Source organism: Ursus americanus, chromosome 36 (genome assembly GCF_024610735.1).
Source record: "Ursus americanus isolate L20-20 chromosome 36, mUrsAme1.1.p, whole genome shotgun sequence".
Classification (NCBI taxonomy): domain Eukaryota; kingdom Metazoa; phylum Chordata; class Mammalia; order Carnivora; family Ursidae; genus Ursus; species Ursus americanus.
The window spans coordinates 1,402,508-1,427,370 of NC_142162.1; the positions used below are offsets into that span (position 1 = coordinate 1,402,508).

A 24,863-nucleotide genomic window follows, 5' to 3' on the forward strand; every position below is an offset into this window, starting at 1 on the left:
CTCACCCTTGGGCTCATATCTGCCATGGGAGGGAGCAAAGAGCCACATTAGGCCCCAAAGGGAAGGGGGCTCAGAGGTGGGGTGGGGGAGTAGAGAAAGATGTGATGGTGAAACTGTGAATCCCCTAGGAATCCCAGGGCCCAGGCCTCCAAATATTTGTTGGGTTTCTGCTTTGTCCGTATTCTAGTTGGCGTCATAGGACAGTGCTTCTCAAACTTCAGTGTAAACACAGTCGCCTAGAGAACTTGTTACATTGCAGTTTCTGATTCTGTAGGTCTAGCTGGAGTGGGGTCCCGGCCTTATAGTTCTAACAGACTCACAAGTTATACAGATGCTGCTGATACCCACCACCACCCCCAAACATACACACACACTTGGAGTAGTAGGGTTGTAGGAGACACTGACTCAGGAGTCCAATAGTTGCAGGCTGTAGCCAGATCTCTGGGCAAGGTACTCAATGCAACTGATTCTCACTTTCCTTATACCTGCAAAGGGCATAATAACTGTTGTGTGAAGATTAGCGGAGACGACGGACAATGAACAGGCTTTGAAACCTGTAAAATGCTCTCGATGGTAGGCGTCAAATGAAGCCACATTTGTTTAAGAAGTATGGAGTTAAGCTGCTGACAGCTCAGAGGAACGGAATCAATCAAGCCTACACAAAAGATGGCAGGCTTCATGAGGGAGGTAGACCTGATCTGGGTAGGATTTGGGCAGATGAAGCAAAAGAGCAAAAGGTCACTCCAAGCTATGAGGTCAGCATGAGTTGAGCCAAGGCAATGAGGTAGGAAGCAGCATAAAGAAGGGGAGGATTCCTGGTGGAGAAGAATAGGAAAAAATGTTAGATGAGGAGGGGGGTGGATATCATAAAGGTAGAATTTAAATGATAATTAAAAACTAATACCCTGTGTGCTCCTTGTACTTCCTGTTATCTTAAATTATCTGTTAATGCACTTTCTTCCCTCCCCGGAGTGTGGACTCCTGGAAGCAGGCTGTTGAGCTACTCACGGGGGCCAAGCAGCTTGCTAGGAACCCAGGATATAGAGGTGAGGTCATCACAGCAAGGCTCTCTGAGACTTGGGTGAGGTTAGCCAGATCCAAAGTCTTGCATTTTAAGCATTACACCATAAAATCAGGATTCTACAGGAAAGCAGGGTACTCCCATCTCTTAGTGCAGAGCCTGTCATGTGGCAGGAGCTTAACAAATGTTGAAATGAATAAAGATCATTTCTCTTGTTCTTATTTTTATATAGCTATAATTGTGGTATACACAATTTTATGTCCTTATTTTTTTTCACTCAACATTGCATAGTTTCCCCATTTTTATTATGTAAGCTTTATTTTCTTCCAATTAAAAAAAAAAGTCAAACCCACAGACAAGTTCAAAGAAAGTACAGTGGAAATCTATAACCCTTCACCTAAATTCACTACTTTTTAACATTTTGCCATATTTATCCCTTTCTCTTTTTTCCTTAACTGTTTGATGCAAGTTGCAAATACCATGACACTTTCGCTTTAAATAATTCAGCAGCCATTTCCTAAAAATAAAGAATTATTCTATAGGGCCATTGGAACATGTCCACAATAATGTTTATTATGCAATTCGTATTAAATTTTTTCCACTTTGCCAAAATGTCTTTTATATATATACTTTTGTCCTGATTCAGGATTTAATTAAGGCTCTCCCATTGTATTTGTTTGTTAAGTTTCTTTAGTCTTTTTAAATCTTGACCAGTTCCCCATTTTATTGTTGTTAGTTTGTTTTTCATGACATTGATCATTATGAAGTGTCCAGGGCAGTTGTCATGTAGAATGTCCCACATTCTGGGTTTTTCCAGTTTCTTCATGATTCGATTCAGATTAGACATTTTGGGAAGAACCGCTACATAGGGGATATTGTGGACTTCCCACTATATTACACTGGCAGGCCGGGTAGCGCACATTTGTCCCTTCATTGGAGATGCTGGGCTTGATCACTTGGTTAATTTGGAGTCCATCACATCTTTCCTTTACAATTTAAAGTAAGCTGTGGTGGCATATCCTGAGATCTTTGATTATTTGCTCCCAACAATGTTTTGCCCAGTGGTTTTTAGCTTCCATTGATGATCTCTCCTTCTATTTGTTATGATGCTGGGGACTGCAAAATGGTGACTCTAATTCTGTCATTTCTTCTGCATTTATTATCTGACATTCTCTTGTAAAGAAGAGCTGCTGCTGCTGCTTCTCTCTCTGTCTCTCTCTTTCATCCCCATGGTCTCAAAAATTATCTATTTATCTATATGTCTATCTATTCAGTGTGATATAATCCATTAGTATTATTACTGTTATTACTTTCTCATGCTCAAATTGACCCAAATTTGGCTAATATGAGCCCTTTAAAGACGTTTCTGTGTCCTTTTGAGTTGGTCCCATCAATCTTTAAGCAGTTAACTTGCTTTCTTATAGAAAATATTTCAGACTTGTACTTCCCCTGCTGCAGACCCGTAATCTGTCATTTTTCCTGACTCCTTTTAGTTGGAAATGGTATTGAAAAGTTGGGGGCACCTGGGTGGCTCAGTCGTTAAGCGTCTGCCTTCAGCTCAGGGCTCGCATGATCCCAGGATTGAGCCCTGCATCGAGCCCCGCATCGAGCCCCACATCAGGCTCCCTGCTCCGCTGGGAGCCTGCTTCTTCCTCTCCCACTCCCCCTGCTTGTGTTCCCTCTCTCGCTGGCTGTCTCTCTGTCAAATAAATAAAATCTTTTAAAAAAAATAAAAAATAAATAAAAGTTGACCTAATACTTCATTTACGTACCTTTGATACTTTAAGAAAGACTATTCAATACATCATCAAATGAACATATTTTAGTTTGGTTCAATATTACCTTATTTGTTGAGCATTCAAGATATTTGCACTCTCTTCCCTTCTAAATAACCCTGTAATAAACATCTTTATGCAGATACGTTTTCCAGGTTTAGGATTATTTCCTTTAGCAAGATACCCAGAAATGGAATTATTAGGACAAAGGGTGTACATTTTTTTTTCTGACTCATTATATACATTGCCTAGTTGCTCACATTTTTAAAGTCAACGATGACTTCTAAGTGTCAAACCCAATGATTTTATCTTATTCCTCTTTCTCCTTTGCAACACCCGAATCTGCTGACCTCCATCCCTGAAACCTTCTTCTTCCAAACTTTCCTTAAATGACACTGTTATGGTTCCCTCCTTTCTTTCAGGACACACCCTCTTCCTTCTTTAACCTCCTAAATTCGTGCATGTCCCAAGGCCTAGTCCTTAGCCCTTACTTTTCTTAATGGGTAGTAAGTGGGGTGTCTGCACTTCTGTTTGTCTAACTTTGGATGCCCAGTCCTCTCCTGAGTTCTGATCCCTTCTGGGTTTTGCCTTCTTCTAAGACCTGTCCTTGCCTTCTGTCTCCAGCCTTGCCTCAGACCCTTCTCTGTTCACAAACTTGAGAGGACAAACATGTCTTAGCACACTCATGTATGCACTCTGTTCCTTGAGATTTTAGATATAGATGGGAGTTTCATTTGGGCCAAGTTTTCTATTTGTCTGATATGAAAATAACATGTATTTGAAAGAATACAATCTAAGGTATGATCATGAAGTAAACTGGCCCACTTCACTCATTTATGGACTCCATAAGAAACCTCTCTTCAAATATTTATGGAGAGCATGTATGCTCAGAACATATGCATTGTAAGATTCAGTTCTGCCTTTGATTAACTTGAATTTTCTAACTCTAGTGGCCTGTAATTTAAATTTGATCCCGATAATAAGATAACAGAGAGATGGAAGTGAAGGGTCTCCAAATGGACTACTAAGTCAAGTCCCTCTTCCCAACGCCAAACCTAGGATGCTACCCTGCCCTTGCAACATAAAATCAAAATAGGACTGCTTCTCAACAGAGCCCAGGCTCCCATCCAAAGGTTTTTATAAGCACAATAAGGAATCCCTTTCTTCTATCTCACCAACCCAGTCATCCCTCACCTGCCCCAGCCAGGATCCAGGGCCTAGGGAGAAAAAGGACAGGATCAGTGGGTGGATATTCCCTCCCTGTATGTGTACTCTTCCTTGTAAAGGAAGATTGCCTATTAGTGCAAATATATCACCTCAAGTTCTGTCTGACTTCTGGGGGTGAGGGCGAGGAAAGGAAGAGGTCGTTTGTGGGTGGATATATTTTTATACATATATGCTATGTAAATGTTTATACAAGGACTGTCATGGAAAGATATGAAGGAAACTGCAATAATTTGTGGATGAGGTGAAGAATGATAGGGAGACTTATTTTCACTGGACTTGTGCACATGTATTCTCTATTTAAACATAAACAACTCAACTTTTAAAAATTCATGAAAAGCAAAAGAAATCACAAGGTCACGGGGCGCGCTGTTTTGCTGCTGTAGAATGATTTAGACACCGATTTTCAATTTCTTCAGAAGGGAAGGGATTATAACTTGTGAAACTGAATTCAGAGCATTAACTAAGAACTACTGGAGGTGGCGATCTTAGGGGTGGCTCACTCTTCCAGGCAGAAAGACGCGGTGGTTCATTTCAAGAAAGCGAATTGTGATCTCTATAAAACATCGACTGCAAGAAGAAAAATTTAAAAAGTTAAGCCCCTTGCCGTGCCATTGTTCCCACAATGCCGTGACTCGGATTCGAACCGAGGTTGCTGCGGCCACAACGCAGAGTACTAACCACTATACGATCACGGCGAGCTACCGGGGACCTGTAAGGATGGCCTTCTGATTGTCCTCTTCAATAGTCATAGGCCTTCGCAGTGTGCACGTCACCAAGAGACCCAACCTATGGGGCGGAGTTCCAGCTACCAAATCTGAGAATGCGCAGGCGCATTGCGCTGTCGGCCGTTGCTCGGGTTCTCTCAGGTTTTGGTCCGTTAGCCACAGAACTGGTGATGTTGCAGTGGGGATGGGTGGGTTCTATGTGAATAAGGTGGGAGTTTAGGGGGGACCACTTGGGCATCCAGGGACGGGACTGGCCGGAACTCAGTGTTCACGGGTTATGTAATTCTCATTCCTAGGAAGATGCCCACCTCTTGTGCCTGGGAGATCCTTCCAGCGTCCCGGGTCTGCAGGGGGCGCTCCTAAGAGGTTCTGGCCCCTGCTGATTCCCCCAGGAGTGACCCCAAATCGCCTCCATGGAGGATGTGGACGCCCCCAGGACAGGTTGGCCACGTAGAAGCGGCTGAATGAACGCATCTCACCCTGCCGATCCCCTCCCCATCAACTTCCTTGCAGCGTCTGTTTGCCCCGATGGCCCTGACTCCTCCCGCACAGTTGTCCCGCCGCCGGACCCGGTGCCCACCTCGGTTGTGCCCCGGGCGGCAGCAGGCATCAGTCCGGTTTTTCTTCTTGCCCATCAGTGCTCACGCCCCCACAGCGCCTAGAACCAGGCCGAGTCCACAGTAGGCAGAAGCTTTATGCTTCACTGAGAAGGTGCCACTGGTTCTAACGAGAGAATCCACGGTGACCACCTGTCTGCTCTAATCATCACCCTCACCCCCTGCAGAGTCACCGGAGGGATGTTACTAAACACGAATCGAATCCTTTCACTCCTCCACCCCTCACCCCCACGCACAGACTGCTGGAAATTCGTCCACCTTTTCCAGCTCATCCCTTGGCCCTCCCTCAGTGTCGTTTCCCATTCCTGAATTACTTGCATTCATTCACTCAACAGGTCCTTTAGAGGTGGGGAAGGGGGAAGATTTATAGAGAGGAATTGCCGGTAGTTCCTTTTTGAGACCGCCTTCATACCTTTGCACACAAGATTATCCTGCCTGCTCGGCAAATTCCTTCTCTGCCTTTAAGAGCTACTTCAAAAGTCACCTCCTCTGCGCAGCCTTCTCTTCCTATTATTATTGGGAGTTCTTTTCCAGCGCTCCATGGAAATTCGTACATTATGTCTATGACAACAATTATCAGCCCTGTGAGCGCTCTGTGCTTTGTCCCAACTGAACGGTATCGCGGGTAGGCCGAGTAACCGGAAGCCTATATTCTATGGAAGTCCAATTTAGCCAGAGCTGGTGTGACGTAAACGTCGTTTCCAACTGTCACAAGGGGATTGGGATCCATTTTCGAGAATGTTGTTACAAATTCGAAATAAAAATGGAGGACAGCGATAAAAGTCAAACCCCTTGCCGTGCCATTGCCTTCGCAATGCCGTGACTCGGATTCGAACCGAGGTTGCTGCGGCCACAACGCAGAGTACTAACCACTATACGATCACGGCGAGCTACTGGGGACCCGGCCTTCGGTTTCCTCGCCTGAGTCTTTCTGTGTTAAAGGCCCCGCCCCCTTGTCACGTCAGTAACTGTTCTCGCGGCTCTCCAACAGCTTCGCCTCTCCCTGTGTGCACGCAGACGCACTGGTCTCCCTGCTTTCTTGAATTCAATCAGCCGTCTGCGCTGGCCACAACCCGCCGCTTCACCCGTTTGGAGGCTGCGCTCGAGCTTTCCCTAACCCCCGCGCCTCGAAGGAAGTTGTGCGGATGGGTCGGAACTGATTTTTCCTTCTTGTAGAATTCGAGAGACAGCCCCGTTCTTAGCCAGAATCCGCTCAGATAGCATGAGCGCCGGGGCATGGTGCGTGTGAGAGGGACCCATCATTCGGGCGACCCCGGGGCAGCACGTCCGTACCGGCTACGCGAAGCGTCCCCACCTCCTAGGAATCTTTCGTTTGCAAATCACTTTCACGTCCTTTCTTCCACGATCCGTGCGCACGCCCGGCGGAGACCCGCGGGGGAAGTTCACGGCGCCCCTACTTCGCTTCAGGGTCAGCGCGAGGGCCAGGCAGCCTGACAAACCGTGGGCGACGTTGGAAGGCTAAGGCAGCGGCTGGTTGAACCAGAAGGCCCACACTCGGGAGCTGGAACTTCGTGGCGTCCCGGTAGCTCGCCGTGATCGTATAGTGGTTAGTACTCTGCGTTGTGGCCGCAGCAACCTCGGTTCGAATCCGAGTCACGGCATTGTGGGAACAATGGCACGGCAAGGGCGCCTTTTTAGATTTGGGAAGCCACATTGCATCCCGAGGCTGCGCCCCGACTGCACCCTTGGTAGTAGGTGACGTTGGGGCCGAAATTATAATGCGACAGAAGTGGACAGAAGTTCTGCGGATCTCTGGGACTTTACTTCCTCTTTCTAATTCTCTGAGTGCGAGTGAAGCGGCCCTCCTCCGTCCTCCCCGCTGTGTGATTGTTTTAGGACGTCATTCTGTGTGGTACTTTCCTCTTTCCTCATTTGGCCTGTGAGCGGTCAAATCGCACACCAGGTGCTCAGAAAAGCCTCACCCTGTTAGAACTTCAGTACTTCCAGTGTAGGGGTTAGAGGAACCAAGGGCAAACATTTCTTAAGGGTTAGAAGAATGCAGATTAGACAATACAGCGAACGATTTCTGGTTCAGATGCTGTCACCGGTGAAAAACGTGACCACACCAGCGGCACCGGTTCCCATAGCCACTGTGAGGGGTGCTAATGAGGGGCTTGGGGCCTCCGCTTCCACAGCCTCCTAGGTGAGAGGGTGTTCTCTCCTGGAGGATTTTCCCCCTCATCTACCTCAGATATAAAGCAAATTTCATTTGTTGGTTTGTTTTATGTGCACTTAAAAAATCCGAGCTCCCCAAATTCGGGTCTGTTGTTTGGCATTAGACAAAATGGAAGTGAAGTTTGGGTTCGGCTCTCAGGTAGCTGCTGGCGGCTGTGTCACTGTCAAGGAGGGAATGAGATAGGACCGAGTGAGGAATGAGCCTCCCCAGCTCCTCTCAGGGGGCCTGGAAGTGGCAGAGCAAGTCAGGAAGCATTCCTGGAAGAGATGGACATTTCTCTGGGGCTGTGCCCCCTTTACCCACAATCCATCAGCAAAGACTCACTGAACAACATGTAAAAAGCAAGACACTACCGCGGGCTGTAATTTCCTAAGGTCTCCGCGCTCCCAGTTTCGTAAATTTGACGAGTTTCAAGCCACAAAACATAACAGCTCAGAGCATGAGAGAACAGAATAGCAGAAAGTCAACCTGAGAACTTGCTATCCCTTCCACCTTGAGGTCTTTTCTAGAACCAGGAAGGAGGCAGGGGGTGTAAGACCTCTCTATTCACACATGCCCGCTCCAGCTGTTTCTGTTTGGGTTGGATTCGTTATTTTTTGTAGGCTTCCCGTCTCCATTATAAGTCACTTAACTTTTTTCTTTTCCTTCTGATAGACTCTGTAGTAGCTGACACTCTTTAGGCTAGTCCTAACTCTAATTAAGGTTAGCATAGCCTAATAATTGAGCCAGTGACACCTGGAAGCAGGCTCCCTAGGGTCTGAATCCTGACTCTTGCATTAATTAGCGGGGTAACTTTAGGTAAGCCACATAATGTCTCTGTGCCTCAGTTTTCTCCTTTGTAAAATGGGAATAAAAGCAGGCTTATTATGAGAATTAAATGAATTAATATTTGTAAAACAACAGTGCCTGCCACTGTTTAAGTTTTAAAGTTTTACTTAAATAAATTAGTAATGAAATCAACTCCTTAGAAAGGACATAATAAAATCAATACCTTAAAAAGGAACGAAGTGGTACTAAGAATCCAAATGAGTGTTGTGTTTCAAAGCAGATATTCCCCTTTCTCCAATCAGCTGCCCCAAAAATTTTTGGAACTCTTGTTTAAGGATTACCTTCAAGCCTAATTTATAAGTCATATAAGTAAATCCATCTCAAATATTTATAGTCACATTTTATTTTGAAATGTTTTTTGACTGCTTTTAAATCTACCTTCAAAGAAAAAGAAAAACTGAGTTTTTAAGTTGCAACAAGCTTCAACAACAATTCCAAAAATGTTTTAGGCAACAGTCCACCAAAATATTTTTTGGTATCAGTGTGTTGACTTTTTTTTAACATTTTTATTAAGTTTTTAATTCCAGTATAGTTAACCTACAGTATTCTTTTTTTTTTTTTTTAAGATTTTATTTATTTATTTGGGAGCCGGAGCGTTATGCAGATCCTAGCCTGATGCGGAGCCTGATCCCAGGACCCCAGGATCATGACCTGAGCCCCCAGTGTGTTGACTTTTAAGGGGTAATCCTTGAAGGGGACAGCTGTAATTTATCAGCTACGGAGTATTTGCATAAACAGCCAACCCCATGGTTTCCAGGTCACACCTGGTGCCTCTGGGGGTTGCTGCGGCTATAACTGCTGGTCACCGCAGAGGTGTACTACAGACTGGACCAACAGCCTTGGCAGCTCCTGGAAGGTGGTTCAAAGTTCAGAATCTTGGTTTGCAACCCAGAACTACTAGAACAGAATCTTCATTTTAACAAGATCCTTCCCAGGTGATTCATCTGCACATTCAAGTTTGAGAAGTGCTGCTGTTGTCTACAATACTTGGCTGGAATGGAGCCCTTCATTGTTCACCTTGTCAGTACTTGGGGTTACTAGAAGGGACCTGCCAGAGTCTACTGGACCTCATGTAGGAGAGTAACATTAAGGTTTTGAGGATAACAAGGTGGAGCTCTGGGAGGGAGTCACCAAGAGGCCCATATTTGGGCCATCTAGGGAGGAGGCAGCACCCCTGGACTTCCACTAGGAGGTGCTGCACCCCAGAAAGTGGATGCAGAACACCGAGGCTGGCTAAGACTCAGTCTGGGAGACACCACTTTTGCCTTAACCCCCAAAAGGGAGCCCATTCCTCAGACAGTCTCTGGATATTCAGGACTCAAATTTCATTCATTCATTCATTCATTCATTCATTCATTCATTCAGTAAACTAGCATCTTTTAGCTCTCAAAGTTCTTTGCATCCTGGGGAGCTGCAAAGGTATAGACTGATATTCCTTGCCCAAAATAGTTTAGTTTTCCAGCTAGGAGAAACAACTAGCCCAGAGGCAACAATCAGAAAACAACACAAGAGGGGCGCCTGGTGGCTCAATTGGTTAAGCATCAGACTCTTGATTTTGGCTCAGGACATGATCTCAGGCTCCTGAGATAAAGCCCCTCCTCCTGAATGGAGCCTGCTTAACATTCTCTCTTCCCCAGCCTCTCCCCACCCTACACACACACACACACACACACACACACACACACACACACACACACATGAAATGGTAGAAGGAAGAGGCATTTCTTGCCTCAGTGGAACAAAACTTTCCAAGAGAAAACTGATACAAACTGTGAAAGAATTGAATTTTATTTCTAGCACTTTCAGCCCCCTCACTCTGACACTTTTCTACCTCTTTGTGTTCTTATCACATCATTCTCATTCATTAGATCAACAATATTTATTGAGGGCCTACTATGTGCCAGGCACTGTTCTAGTTTCTGGGGGTATAGTAATGAATAAGACAAATGTGTTGTTCTCATAGACCTATAGTCTAGTGCAGGAATCAGAAAGGAAAGCTAAACAAAAAATAAATAAGAGAATTTGAGCCAATGGAAAATAATGTGATACAGTGTCCTCCTGTTCTCTGCCTTCTATTCCCTCAACTCCTTTATCTGTACAAAGTATGATGACTGATAATAATAAGTGTTGCATTTTAAAAGGGATCAAAGTTTTACACCGAAGAGAGAAATTCTAGCCCTGAATGGCTCAGATGTGGCATAAAGAGCCTTCAGATCTGAGGCAGTCTTGTGTGTGAGGACGACTCTGTGGTGATCTGCATGGACCCACAATAAAATCAAATATATCCAAGTGACCAATGAGCAGAATCAGATGACCCCAACTGGTTGGCCTAGAACTTAGCAAGGACACCAGGGAAACAAAGCATCTACCCAAAAATGTAGGACAGTTTTTTGAAAGAATAAAAAGCACTGAAGTGATAATTTCAGGAGAAAGAGAAAACCCGAGAACTTTATTGGGAAATAATGAACTATATGTATTTAAAATTTTTTCAGTTACATATAAGACATCATAATCTCATCAGTGCTTAAGATCTTGGGACGTGTCCTCTAGCCCTGCCTGTGCACTAAATCAGTCCCCTGGATCAAAGATGAAAGAAAGGGAGAGGGACCCTGAATTAAGATTATATTTGTCACCCAGTGGGACATATTCAAATAGAAAATAAATTCAGTAAGAAAAAGAGATAAAGTTGCATTTCTTGCTTTCTTGAGTTTTTAACTGTGATGGTAAGTGCTCAATATACATTAGTTGGTCTCTTATTTCCAGGTACTTCTCTCTATTCCTGCAACAAGAAACCCATGGGGAGATCCTGAGGACTATTCCTGTCATGAGACCTAAAACTTATTCCTGAGGAAGAATGCAGGAGTCACCTTTCAGAAGCAAAGGTCTAAATCAGTGCTTTCCAAACATTATTCTAGAACTGATAAACAGAGAGGAATTTTTCATCATGGAATGAAAGAAAATAAGCTCAATGTGGTAAGCTTTTAAAAAGGCTAAGTGTATTTAACTCAAAGGACTGTCTTCTAGGCTGAGATTATATCCTTCATACTTTTGAGGCTTTAAAGTGACTTTTCTTTTATAACATGATTAGAGAAGGTAAGTGATAATTTCTTCTAAAGTCTTTACTTGGAAAATTAAAAATTGGCAATCTAATGTTGATCTCCAAAATTATTTTTGAAATTTTACTGGTCAGTAAAATCTAAAAGTACAAAGCTCACTACAGAGCAAAGCATTAGGGGGAAAAGAAATCGTCCTCAGTTTATAAGGGGTCTGCGGGGGAATGCTCATAGGGAGGTTATCCCTGTTCTGTCAGGCAGTGGTCCAAGCTAACACCCTTCCACCCACCCGACAAATAGTAGGCCCTAGTATGACCTATGTTAGGCCTTGGAGATACAAATTTGAATAAGACTCGTTCTAACTCTGAGATGATCATTTCAGTCCAGGGTTAATCAGAAGAGTGAAGAAACAATTACAATTATGTTAGAAGTATATACAAAATGCATTACAGCTTAGATCATTCATTCCCCCAGGATATGACATTTGAGCTGGGTTCCAAGACATGCATAGTAATTTTCCTGGCAGAAAAGAGGGAAAGGTATTCTAGGCAGAGAGAAAGGCAGAAACAAAGGCAAGGAAGCATGAACATACAGGTAGCACAGGGAAAGACAAGTCATAGCCGTGACATAAGATATGAAAGGGAGAGGAAGGGTGGAGTCAAATTGTGATGATTCTCTTGCCCCTTGTTGAGTCAGGCCTTTTTCCTGGAAACCAGCGGTTCTTGACATTTTGTGGTAACTTACTGTTTGGGGGATCCATTTAAAGCCATAGGCTTGTTCTCCAAATGAGGTACCTATGACAAAAATGTCAAGAATTCACAGATTTCCTGAAGGCCATTTATAGACCTTGTTATAGGTATTGGGGGACCGGTTAAGTCTCCATTTTTTAAAAGATTTTATTTGTTTATTTGCCAGAGAGAGAGCACAAGCAGGGGGAACAGCAGGCAGAGGGAGAAGCAGGCTCCCCTCTGAGCAGGGACCCCAATGCGGGACTCGATCCCAAGACTCCAGGATTGTGCCTTGAGCTGAAGGCAAACACTTAACCAACTGAGCCACCCAGGCATTCCTTTAAGTCTCCATTTTTAAGCAGAAGAGAACATACTCATATCTGTATTTTAGAAAGATGAGGTATAAATGGGTAATTATTGACAAAGTCTTAATTCAGAAGAGAGACAGAAAATTTCAGCTTTTGGTTCTGGTTGTTGAGGTTGGGGGGACTAATCTGGGGGTGAAGGAGGGTCTCTTCCCTCACATCACACCCATAGGTGTGTGATTGGAGGGCAGTAAATTCAAAGGTTCTTTAGCTCAGAGGTAGAGGGGATGGACATGTTGGATGAAGGAAATGGATGAGGTTTGAGAGGAAGCTCTAATATCAAAGGTGGAAAACTTTTTGGAGTCATGGTAGTTACAATAGTATGAAAATATTTCGATGTATCTGTGTTACCCTAATATCATGTTGGTGTTGAGAATCTGACATAGTGACAGAATATGCAATTTTCAAATGTAATTTTAAGTTAAAAGGGAGAGACACATGTAAAAATTGAGACTTGACTCTTTTCCCTAAATTTCAGAGTCAAAATACTTCTGTGTCATGACTACCCTTTGGTTCACTGGCCTCATCCTGAGTCTGGATGATTTTCTTTCTTACTATATCATCAAAACTACTAAGATCTCCTTCCCTCCCTAAATCTCTTTAGATCAAATGCTTCAAGAGAACTTGTGGTTTTAAAACGTGTTCACAAATTTTTTGATGCTCCTCCCTCCAGAAGTACAGCTTCATTTCTCTCCCTGGAGTGAGGGCTAGACTTGGTGACATCTTCAAATGAATAAAGTAGAGGTGATGGTATGTCATTTCTGAGATGAGGTCATAAAGTGCATTGTGGCTTCCTCTTTGCTCTCTCTCTTGGATCTGTCAGAGGGGAATAATTTACCCTACAGGGTCCTTCTAGCTGGACTAAGAATTAAATTGACACGAGACAGATTAACAGGAGAAAATCACACATTAATCCCTGTTTGTACAGGGAATCCACACAGACATGGGAATTCCAGACAGTGAGACAACAAGAGGCTTATATGAGCTAAGAGGAGGGATAGGAACCCGAGGATACAAGGGGGGAGAAAGACCAACAGTGAGAAGGTGAGAGGAGATGTTTGGAAAACAAAGGTTGCCCTATTATGTAGATAAGTTACTTAGGTAGAGAAGAATCTGTTAATAGCTCTCTTCCTAGTTCAAGCAGGCAGTTGAGGGAGATGTAAAGAGCTTTTGCTGAATCTACTGGGTTTTGATTGTTTGTAACTCAAAATAATGTTCATGCCAGAGTGGCCCATCTTGGGGCCGCCTCCCCTTGGCACCTTCACATCACTAGCTCCAGAAGAAGCCAGCTGCTATGTCATGAGGACACTCAAGCATCCTATGGATAGACCCATGAGTTGAGGAACTGAGGACTCCTGCTAACAATCATCAAGAAAATGAGATCTTTGACTAATAGCTCTGTGAGTGAGCCATCTGGAAAGCAGATCCTCCAGGCTCAGTCAACCTCCGGATGCCTGTACTCTGGCTGACATTTTGACTGCAATTTCATGAGAGACTCTGAACCCAAACCACTCAGCTAAGTCACTTCTAAATTCCTGAGTTAAGGAACTATGAGATAATCAGTGTTCATCAGTTTAAGCTACTAAAATTTCAGGTAATTTGTTACACTGTGATAGATAGTTGATACAGATTTTAAAGTGGGGCACTGCCATAATATAAACACCTAAATATGAAAGTGGCTTTGGAACTGGGCAGACAGTAGAAGAGCTTTGAGGAGAGTGTTAGGGGAAATTTGAATAGTTGTGTTTTTTCCCCCATTATGGTAGGTGTACTCTTTAATCCCCATCACCTTTCTCACCCATCCCCTCCCACCCACCTCCTTTCTGGTAACCATCAGTTTGTTCTCCATATTTCAGTCTGCTTCTTGGTTGTTTTTTCTCTCTCTCTCTTTCCTTTGCTCATTTGTTTTGTTTCTTAAATTCCACATATGAGTGAAATCATATGGTATTTGTCTTTCTCTGACTTATTTCATTTAGCATTATCCTCCCTAGCTCTATCCATGTTCTTGCAAATGACAGGATTTCATTCTTTTTTGTGGCTGAATAATATACCATTGTGTATATATGCCGCATCTTCTTTATTCATCTATCGATAGACACTTATGCTGCTTCCATAGTTTAGCTATTGTAAATAATGCTGCAATAAACATAGGGGCACATGTATCTCTTTGAATTAGTGTTTTTGTATTTTTTTGGTAAATACCCAGTAGTGGGATTACTAGATCATAAGGTAGTTTTATTTTTAATTTTTTGAGGAGCCTCCATACTGCTTTCCACAGTAGCTGCTCCAGTTTGCATTCCCACTAGGAGTGCATGAAGGTTCCTTTTTCTCCACATTCTCACCAACACTTGTTGTTTCTTGTGTTTTTATTTTAGCCATTCTGACAGGTGCGAGGTTATATCTCATTGTCCTTTTGATTTGCATTTCCCTGATGATGAGTGATGTCGAGCATCTTTTCATGTCTGTTGGCCATCTGGATGTCTTCTTTGGAGAATATCTGTTCATGTCTTCTGCCCATTTAAACAGATTATTTATTTTTTGGATTTTGTGTCAGTTCTTTATATATTTTGGATACTAACGCTTTTTTAGATATATCATTTGCAAATTTCTTCTCCCATTCATTAGGGTGCTTTTTAATTTTGTTGTTTACTTCACTGTTCAGAAACTTTATTTTGGGCTAACAGACACATGAAAAAATGTTCAAAATCATTAGCCATCAAGGAAATTCAAATCAAAACCACACTGAGATACCACCTTACGCGAGTTAGAATGGCAAAAATAGACAAGGCAAGAAACAACAATTGTTGGAGAGGATGTGGAGAAAGGGGATCCCTCCTACATTGTTGGTGGGAATGCAAGTTGGCACAGTCACTCTGGAAAACAGTGTGGAGGTCCCTTAAAAAGTTAAAAATTGAGCTACCCTATGATCCAGCCATTGCACTACTGGGTGTTTACCCCAAAGATACAGACGTAGTGAAGAGAAGGGCCATATGCACCCCAATGTTCATAGCAGCAATGTCCACAATAGCTAAATCGTGGAAGGAGCCGAGATGCCCTTCAACAGATGACTGGATTAAGAAGTTGTGGTCCATATATACAATGGAATATTACTCAGCAATCAGAAAGAACGAGTTCTCAACATTTGCTGCAACATGGACGGCACTGGAGGAGATAATGCTAAGTGAAATAAGTCAAGCAGAGAAAGACAACTATCATATGATTTCTCTCATCTATGGAACATAAGAACTAGGATGATCGGTAGGGGAAGAAAGGGATAAAGAAAGGGGGGGTAATCAGAAGGGGGAATGAAACATGAGAGACTATGGACTATGAGAAACAAACTGAGGGCCTCAGAGGGGAGGGGGGTGGGGGAATGGGATAGACCGGTGATGGGTAGTAAGGAGGGCACGTATTGCATGGTGCACTGGGTGTTATACACAACTAATGAATCATCGAGCCTTACATCGGAAACCGGGGATGTACTGTATGGTGACTAACATAATATAATAAAAAATCATTAAAAAAAAAGAAACTTTATTTTGATACAGTTCCAATAGAGGGCTTACTTTGGCAGCACATATTACTAAAATTGGAACAATATAGAGATTAGCATGGCCCCTGTGCAAGGATGACACAGAAATTAATGTATAGTCTCAATAGTTTATTTTTACTTTTATTTCTCTTGCCTCAGGAGACATATCTAGAGAAGTGTTGCTATAGCCGATGTCAGAGAAGTTACTGCCTGTGCTCTCTTTAAGGGTTTTTATGATTTCAGATCTCACATTTAGGTCTTTAATCCATTTTGAGTTTATTTTTGTGTACGGTCCAGTTTCTTTTTTCTTTCTTCTTCTCCTTCTTCTTCTTCTCCTTCTTCTTCTTCTTCTTCTTCTTCTTCTTCTTCTTCTTCTTCTTCTTCTTCTTCTTTTTTTTTTTTTTGGCAGATAGGCTCCCAGTTTTCCCAACACTATTTGTTGAAGAGACTGTCTTTTTCCCATTATATATTCTTTCCTCTTTTGTTGAAGATTAATTGACCATATAATTGTGGTTTATATCGGGTTTTCTATTCTATTGATCTGTGTGTCTATTTTTATGCTGGTACCATACTGTTTTAATTACTACCACTTTATAATATAACTTGAAGTCTGGAATTGTGATACCTCCAGTTTTGTTTTGTTTTGTTTTTTTCCAAGACTGCTTTGGCTATTTGAGGTCTTGTGGTTCCATACAAATTTTAGGATTGTTTGTTCTAGTTCTGTGAAGAATGCTGTTGGTATTTTGATAGGGATTGCATTAAATCTGTAGGTTTTGTTCTTCTATCCCATGAGCGTGGAATGTCTTTCCATTTCTTTGCATTGTCTTGAAATTTTTCCTCGGTGTTTTATAGTTTTTAGACTACAGACTTTTCACCTCTTTGGTTAAGTTTATTCCTAGACATTTTATTGTTTTTGGCACAATTATAAATGGGATTGTTTTCTGAATTTCACTTTCTGCTGCTTCATTATTAGTGAATAGGAATGCAACTAATTTCTGTACGTTGATTTTGTATCCAGTGACCTTACTGAATTCATTTGTCAGTTCTGGTAGGTTTTTGGTGGAGTCTCTAGGGTTTTCTGTAGATACATAGTCATCTGCAAATAGAGTTTCACTTCTTCCTTACCAATTTGGATGCCTTTTATTTCTTTATGTTGTCTGATTGCTGTGGCTAGGACTTCCAGTACTATGTTGAATAAAAGTGGTAAGAGTGGACATCCTTGTCTTGTTCCTGACCTTAGGGGAAAAGCTCTCAGTTTTTCACCATTGAGTATGATGTTACCTGTGGGTTTTTCTTATAAGGCCTTTATTATGTTGAGGTACGTTCCCTCTAGACCTACTCTGCAGAGGGTTTTTATCATGATTGGATGTTGTACTAAAGTCTGAATAGTCTTGAAGAAGCTGCCTCTCTTCTGTTCTCTACATTTCATGCAAGTGCCTCTCCTTTGTGGAATCTACATGGAAAACAGTTGTCAAGGGATTCTAAGAAATATTTTTCAGAATTCCTAACTCTTGGGGGAGCACAGAAATGGGATACTGAGTTGCCAGTAGATAGTCTAGTGCAGTTCATTATTTTAGGTACTCAGGATCCATACATACCATTTTACTCACATTTAGTTTCCAAACAATGGTAGTGACAATACAATGCTTACACCTAATGTGCTGTGACTCTCTCTTTTACAAACAAAGATGCCTTACCATCTCCCCTCAAAAGGGGAGACCCAAAGTCTTTTCAGTCATTTTTCTTGTATTTATGATGGTCATCCTTTTTCTTTTTCCGTCATGATCCCCCCCTTGATATCCTGTAAACTATAAACAAAATATAAGGTTAACCGTCATCAACTCATCCTATATGGAAGAGCACAGGAAGGGAAAAGAGAAGGAGGAGAAGGAAACTAACAAGTATACATGTATACAGAATAAACCAAGGAAAAAATATGCCTAGCTACTAAGGTCTTTTTTTCTTAACTGGTGATCAGTTGGTTCTTTATCTGATGACTCAAATCTGTACTCTTAGGTGTATGAACTATTAGTGGTCCTGACTGAATGGTATTGCTGTAGTCTTCCCTTAACTTTTACTGTGGAACATCAAAGTATTAAAGGACACCATATCCAGAATAACTGTTAAGTTCATTGAGGAATTGCTACCCCCTCCATGATGGGACAACATAATCAACCTGTTATCAGGTGACTGGCTAGAGCCCCTGAAGAACAATGCCATACTATGGGCTTAGCATTGGTCTCTGTTCTTGGTGGATTCATCAATCACCAGCAGGAGAGGCCAGATTTGCCTTGGTGAGAAGTCCCTGTTGTAGAGCCTATGCATAACTTCCATCTCTGCCACCATGGCCGTTTTGTTTATGAGTCCATTGAACAAACACTGGGGTAGTTGATGAAATAGACTGAAAGATATCCAGTCTCCTGTCAGTGGTTCCCACTGGCTAAACCCAACCAGAAACCAGACACTGAGGCAGCCTGATGATGTAGCTCACACTAGTCAGAGCAGGATGAGAAAGATGGAAAGGGGATCTGGAGGAGGAAACAAAAGCTATGTGGTGTATTCTCCATTGTGGTGCCTCAAGTAAGAGCTCTGCTTACCAGATCTAGACATTTTTGTCTTTTTTAAAGGATTTGTGGACATGTTTTTATTATTATTACTACTACTACTACTATCTACTACTATCATTTTTACTACTATTTTTAAACAAACTCTACACCCAAAATGGGGCTTGAACTCATGACCCCAAGATCAAGAGTCACATGCTCTACTGACTGACCCAGCCAGGCCTCCCAACTCCCCCCCCCCCAATTAAGGCTTTTGTAGACATTTGTCTTACTTCTAAGGATATCATGAACAATTAGCCAATGACAAGGAGGCCTATAACTCAGACCACCCTGATTACCATATAAGACTTGCATCCCATTTCCATAACCATGATTATACTGTCTCAGGCATTTCTATGTTGCCATTTAGCCCCTGCCACCCTGAGATCCCATTATTCCCATTGAGATCAAGAAGTCTAGAAAAAAAAATTACCGTATGCTCAGTAAATCCTGTTGACTGCATACAGACTGTGTGAGTTATATATTGTTATGGGCTGTCTGTGTATTTTGTTAGAGTCAACTGGCTTACCTTTCTGGCTATATTTTATCAGTTCTCTCCTCCAGATCATAGAATGATTCCCTAATGCCTAATACCAGTCTTAGTCAGATATATTACTTTCGAGCCCAAAAGCTTTGTTGTTGGATGGACTAAGCATCAACTCATAGAAGCAGCAGCACAGGCAATGTTCTTCATTGCCTCCATCTCAGAAGTTATCTTTTCAACAGTGAAGAGTATGACTTTTTTCATGTCTCTGACAAAATCAGAACTTAGAGGATGTGAAAAGGTGGCAGGGAAATAAACATAAAACTGGGGGAGTCCAGAGACTTGGGTTCCAGCTTAGTTCTGCCCTGTGGGCACTGTATTTGCTTCCTAGGCTGCCGTAGCAAATAACCATAAACGAGTGGTTTAAAACAGAATTTTGTTCTCTCATAGTTCTGGGGGCCAGAAGCCCAAAATCGAAGTGTTTTCAGAATTGCACTCTTTCCAAAGACCCTACAGGAGAATCCTTCCTTGCCTCTTTCAGCTTTTGGTGACTCGAGGCATTCCTTGGACTGTGGCTTACCTAATTCCATCTCTGCTTCAGTCCTCATATTGCTTTGTCTCTTCTGTGTCTCCAACCTCCCTCTGCCTTTCTCTTGTAAGGACATCTGTCCTCATTAGACAGTCAGTGTTGCAGACATAATGTTCACTCCCCTTAAGGAAACAATGGCTTTAGGTAAGAAGAAATAAGGTTTCAGCAAAGAACTTGCGGCTCCAAATATGTTAAAAATCAGGCTTAATAGTCTGTCTCAATTCTTACATCAAATATGTGGGAAGATATTTATAGTCACAGGAAATCTGTAAACTAATGAGTGAAGTCTCCTTGAGCCTTGTGTCTTTAAAAAACTGAACTTGTGCTTTCAAAAGTGTACATTTTGCTTGTTTAGAAACAAAGTCAAATTTCAGAAAGATCTTTTTTTTTTAATGGTCAAAATTGCATAGACCAAAGTAAATAAAAGCTATACTGTGGTGATTGCCAACTGTTACGGGCTGCAGTTTGTGCCCCCCTCCCCAAATGTTGAAGTCCTAACCTCTAATATGATGGTATTTGGAGCTGAGCGCTTTGGGAGGTAATTAGGTTAGATGAGGTTATGAGAGTGGGGCTCTCATGGTGTGATTAATGCCCTTATAAGAAGAGAAACCAGAGAGCTTATTTGCTGACTGCTATGTGAGGACATAGCAAGAAGGCAGCCATGTACAAGCCAGGAAGAGAACTCTCACCAGAACCCGGCCATGTTGCACCCTGATCTTGGACTTCACCCTCCAGAACTGTGAGAAATAAATTTCGTCTATGGTATTTTGCTGTGGCAGCCAAAACGGGCTAATACACCAATAAACTTTCCAGACCGTGTTTCTCTTTTGTTGACAGTTTTCACGTGGACTAGTATCTGTGTTGAAATTATCCCATGATCTGGTTTGGAGGTCACCTCTTGGACTTGAGAACAAATTTGGCTCTACCGCTTTGGATCTCTGTCCTTGTACCTCAAAAATGGCCTGGGGCTTTCTCTGACTCTCTCAGCCCAAGCCCAAAGCCAGCCCAGCCCAGCTGCTGGTCCTACTCTGCTGAGTTGCCCTGAGGTGAAGGGTCAGATGATCAGTCATGTGACAGGGGCTGTTGAAGGTAAAATGAAACATAAGGAGCAGGGCATGGAACGCTGAATGTTGAACCTAAATTTGCCATAGAGGGCACCTGAGCGGCTCAGTGGGTTAAGCATCTGCCTTCCGCTCAGGTTATGATCCCACGGCCCTAGGCTCTAGCCCCGCATTGGGCTCCCTGCTCAGCAGGGGGTCTGCTTCTCCCTCTTCCTCTGCCCCTCCTCCCCACTTGTACTCTCTTTCTCTCAAATAAATAAATAAAAATCCTTTAAAAAAATTAGCTATAGAGAAACAAGGGAGGAGAGAAAAGGGAGAGAAAATTTATTGAACATCTCTATGTACCAGGCAATATGTCAAAGACTTTCATTTAATTATTTCATTTAATTAAATGAATTATTTATTTCATTTAATTCCATAGTTCTGTGAAGATGCCATTGGTATTAGCCTTCTAAATATCAAATAGCTTGTCTAAAGGTTTTGCCCTAAGTGGTAAATGTGAGATTTGGCGGGGACAGACAAATACCTCTGTGGGGCTAGAGAGGACACAGACTGTTGCGTGAGTTTGGCTCTAGGTGGTAAGAGAGGGAATGGAAATCTAGATTTCTCTTTGACATCCAGGTTTACGCTCATGCACCCTCATTGCCCAGGCTGGCTTGGCTCACTGTTGGCTCTGGCACCCAGGGAACAGGACGTCACCAGTCTGAGGCCACATTTTCTTATCTTGAAAATAGGAGCAATATACTGACACTTGGCATACTATTTGTGGGTTACTGCCAGGATCTGGTGTGTCCATATACAGGAGTGAAATTCATACAGGGTGATAAAGCCCTACAAATTCAGTTTCAACACCCTGTCGTAGGTGCTATCTCAAGGAGGTTACAATACAGCTAAGGGGGCATAACATAAACCAAGCGACAATAACATACATGTGACTGAAGTGTTAGCCACTTAGATGTCCCTAAACTCCTCTGGTCTGCTGGGAACTCCCATACTTTAATATTTAAATAAAATTGTCTTGAATCCTCATCTCCTGTAAAATGAGAAAAATCACCATCACTCCCAATATTTCTAAGAAATTTTGGCGAATCTCTCCTTGTTGTCTCTGGATCCGTTTGCACCCTTGTGCTGAATTCTCTAACTTTACTAGGTGGATTGTCTTTTTAAAAGTAGCCCTTCCCTTACCCCCACTATGCCTCACCAGCCTTGATTAAAGATGCCCTAGCTTCCTGAATTCTCCAAGTACCACTGACACCAAGCTGTATGTGTAGCAGATTTTACCAAAGACTTGAGGAAGAGGGTGAAGCTGTAGCTCAGCACAGCAGGTGTTAAATCTCCTTTTCCTTAATTGCTCCTTGGCCATTGCCACCTCTGAAAAGACCTTACTGGCCTGCTCTTTACATGGATGCGTAGCAACCACCACATCGCTCCATTTCTTTCTCTCTATTCTCCTGGCGCCTTCTACCTCCTGCTTCTAAGATGCTCTAGTGATTCCTGCTATGTTACTTATGTAGGACAGCATAGCCATGACCAAGCGAACACTAACTTTGTACCAGGCACTACGCTAAGGGCTTTGTACTTCTTGGAGCACTTAACCATTTATACAAATGTCTTTTTTTCCCCTTTCACTTTGATTCTAATTTAATCATTACCAATCTTGTAGGAAGATATGCTTATCACCACTTCCATTTTGCAGAAGTGGAAATTGAGTTTCAAGGAAGTTAAATACTGTACTTTCCCCAAGGTCATGAGGTCACTTTGCCCATAGAGCCTCTGACTCCAAATATTTCTTTTCTTTTTTTTTTTTTAAGATTGTATTTACTTATTTATTTGACAGAGAGGGAGACAGCCAGCGAGAGAGGGAACACAAGCAGGGGGAGTGGGAGAGGAAGAAGCAGGCTCCCAGCGGAGGAGCCTGATGTGGGGCTCGATCCCAGGACCCTGGGATCATGCCCTGGGCCAAAGGCAGACACTTAACAACTAAGCCACCCAGGCACCCCATGACTCCAAATATTTCTAATCCTGCCTTTAAAGTGAAAAACCCCAAGAGAGAAAAACCCTGAAATCCTGCTTAATAACAGATAGGCCAAGGATTACCTCCTTATAACTTATTTTCCAAACAAGGGTAGACTTTTATCAGCGTCAGAGCATTTAGGGGGAGGGTCAGGACTGGGAGACCAACACCAGCTGTTTTAGACCTCGTCCACCTCACAATTTAGCTATGGAAAATAATTAGCCAATCATAAATCAATAAGGGGTACTAGACATCAGGCTTTTCTAACCAGAACCCAAGCCAAAAGTCTCCCACAAAGTTTAGCTCACAGAAAATAAAGATTTGAATCCACATCCTATAAGACTAATTGTAGAAGGTTGTTGATGCTGAATGTCTATATCACATGAACACACTCACAGGGTCTCCCTGGGTTCTCCCCAGGCCTCATCCATCCCCATCACAAGGCCATGACACCCACCTGCTCTCTGACACACACGCCCTCAGCACCATTTGCCTCCGTCACCAGCTGAACTCCGCAAGGACTGCGGTGGCCCCACAGGCATTCTGGAGGCTGTTTTCCCAGAGCTCTCTCCATCACAGCATACTCAGCAAAGTGTAAGTAGGAGAGATGGGAGAATGGAAGGAGTGGGTTTGAGGGAGAGAGAGGGAAGGAGAGTCAGAGAGAGTACAAGCAGGATGTAGAAACAGAGGAAGGAGGGTGGGAAGATAGAAATCCCTAATGCGAGGGCAGAGAGGTTGTAAGCCCTTAGTATTTACCTTATTCCTACTCTCCTTTCTGTGTGGTAGGATAACATGAGGTTGATCTTTCAGTTAGGTATTTTTATTATTTTTATTTTTTTTAAAGATTTTATTTATTTGACAGAGAGAGAGACAGCCAGAGAGAGAGGGAACACAAGCAGGGAGAGTGGGAGAGGAAGAAGCAGGCTCCCAGTGGAGGAGCTTGATGCGGGGCTCGATCCTAGGAGTCCGGGATCACACCCTGAGCCGAAGGCAGACACTTAACGACTGAACCACCCAGGCGCCTCCAGTTAGGTATTTTTAGAAACTCTTTCCTGAAAGAGCAGGTTATCTGGTATGGCCAAGCCCAGCGCTGCAGCATGGAGGGGCATTTATCATCTCCCTCCTCTCTTTCCACACCCTTCACACATCCAGTGTCTCACTGCAGCAGCAACCTGCATGTGGGACAAAGCTAGAGAGAAAAAGACCTTAACATTCTTGCCGGCAAAATTAAAAAAGCATCAGAATCCCATGAGAAATGACAAGGATTAAAAGATGAACTATAACTGGAAACAAAAATAATGGGATTATATATAAATAATGGGATCCTTGCAAAACACTTGTCACCTCCCCTTGAAACCTGCCATTTTAACTGCCTGCAGTAATTCAAATGGGTTGGTATTCAGGGTCAACCCTATCCAAAATTGTGATGTTGGAAGAAATATATCTTTAAATGCTTCCCTCTGCACCCTACTTCACATCTCTTTTTCTCACTCACAAGCTCTTCCCTCAAGGAGCTTCCCCTCTGGTGAGAGGGCTGAAGGCCCAGCTCTAACACAAGCTCTGCTCCTAACTCCAACACAAGGTGGAGTGAGGGAAAGTGCCAATGGTGGGGGTTGGGAGGGTGGGTACAGGAGGAGAGAAGCAAGTATAAGGAGTGCTTTACCCAGGGGGTAAGAGGGGAACTGGGAGAAGGAGGCAGCCAAGATCTTTTTTTTTTTTTTTTAAGATTTTATTTGTTTATTTGAGAGAGAGAGAGCCACAAGTGGGAGGAGGAGCAGAGGGAGAGAGAGAATCTCAAGCAGGCTCCATGCCCAGCACAGAGCCCGACATGGGGCTCGATCCCAGAACCCTGGGATCATGATGTGAGCCTTAATCAACTGAGCCACCCAAGTGCCCCTGATACAGGGAGTTCTTGTGTAACACATAGTGGTGCTGGGCATCAGTGGGTCATCTAAATGGAAATAACTTTCAGGTTTTGGTGAAGACAGGAGCATGGAAGAAGACTTCTTAAGGTCAGGGTTAGAGAGAGGAATTGGATGTCCTC

The 24,863-nt window shown here is 43.0% G+C and overlaps 1 long non-coding RNA gene and 4 other non-coding genes across 5 annotated transcripts in view; 3 read left to right on the forward strand and 2 right to left on the reverse strand.

Moving 5' to 3' along the window:
* Window positions 1–4,646: 4,646 nt before the first annotated feature.
* On the reverse strand, window positions 4,647–4,718 carry TRNAH-GUG (transfer RNA histidin (anticodon GUG)). Its single transcript has one exon. It is a non-coding gene; the product is annotated as a tRNA-His (tRNA).
* A 1,462-nt stretch (window positions 4,719–6,180) lies between these two features.
* TRNAH-GUG (transfer RNA histidin (anticodon GUG)) lies at window positions 6,181–6,252 on the reverse strand. Its single transcript has one exon. It is a non-coding gene; the product is annotated as a tRNA-His (tRNA).
* Window positions 6,253–6,369: 117 nt separating this feature from the next.
* LOC123801953 (uncharacterized) overlaps window positions 6,370–24,863 on the forward strand; it is a 39,224-nt gene continuing 20,730 nt past the window's right edge. The window contains exons 1-3 of the long non-coding RNA XR_006782383.2: window positions 6,370–6,932; window positions 8,957–9,325; window positions 11,154–11,363. This is a non-coding gene — a long non-coding RNA (uncharacterized LOC123801953). The remainder of the gene's footprint in view (window positions 6,933–8,956; window positions 9,326–11,153; window positions 11,364–24,863) is intronic.
* On the forward strand, window positions 6,916–6,987 carry TRNAH-GUG (transfer RNA histidin (anticodon GUG)). The gene has a single exon. It is a non-coding gene; the product is annotated as a tRNA-His (tRNA).
* LOC123801962 (U6 spliceosomal RNA) lies at window positions 16,095–16,199 on the forward strand. Its single transcript, XR_006782385.1, has one exon. It is a non-coding gene; the product is annotated as a U6 spliceosomal RNA (small nuclear RNA).